General features: G+C 36.9%; 1 protein-coding gene across 1 annotated transcript in view; it reads left to right on the forward strand.

Annotated features, from left to right (window-relative positions):
* LOC106872663 (iroquois-class homeodomain protein IRX-6) overlaps window positions 1–892 on the forward strand; it is a 235,715-nt gene that overhangs the window by 196,592 nt on the left and 38,231 nt on the right. The gene's annotated exons all lie outside the window — the stretch shown is intronic.

Genomic DNA, 892 nt, shown 5'->3' on the forward strand with positions numbered 1-892 from the left:
TATATATATATGTGTGTGTGTGTGTGTGTGTGTGTTTGTGTGTGTGTGTGTTTGTGTGTGTGTGTGTGTGTAAAATTTCTTTTGTAAATGTTTAAGTTTACACTAGCTGCGGCGCGATACACTTCCACTAAGGTCTTGGCCTCATAAATCTAGAATTACACATCAAGACTGAGTGTATATAAATATATAGTCCAGCAGAGCTGATTCTATCACGGACTGTTACCAAGATTTAACTTAATATTTAGTTTGGTACCAAACAAACTGCGATGAAGGATATGACGGAAATAGTCCAAAGAAGCAACATTGCCAAGACCCAGGCATGTATTACATAAATACACTATTTATACACCACACGCGCACGCACACACACATGCACGCACGCACGCACGCACGCACGCATACACACATGCGCGCACACACACATTCATGTTTGTATCTACGTGATATATGTATGTAGATACGTGATGTATGTATGTGTGTGCATATATGCATATATATCTACGCGCGTGGTGTATACGTGTACATATATACATATATATATACCTAGCCACAGATCATATATACACATACACTCATATTAGTGGTTACGAATGGAAGAGAGGCAGTACTCAATACCGGATGTATATAGTACGACCACGATGAAAAATCCAAGCAGGAAATATTCTCTGTTAAAAGTGAGGTTACCAAATTGTTCTGGTTCCGGTTGACCAAATATTGCGCTCGCACGCATGCGTGTATGAAAGTGTAGATATGTGTGTGTCTGTGTGTATGTAGATAGAGAAATAGAGAGATAAATAGACGTATGTGCATATATAAACGCATATACATTATATATATGCATATGTATACATGCATACATTGATATATATATATATATATATATATATATATA

The sequence above is a fragment of the Octopus bimaculoides genome, chromosome 1 (assembly GCF_001194135.2).
Source record: "Octopus bimaculoides isolate UCB-OBI-ISO-001 chromosome 1, ASM119413v2, whole genome shotgun sequence".
Lineage (NCBI taxonomy): Eukaryota > Metazoa > Mollusca > Cephalopoda > Octopoda > Octopodidae > Octopus > Octopus bimaculoides.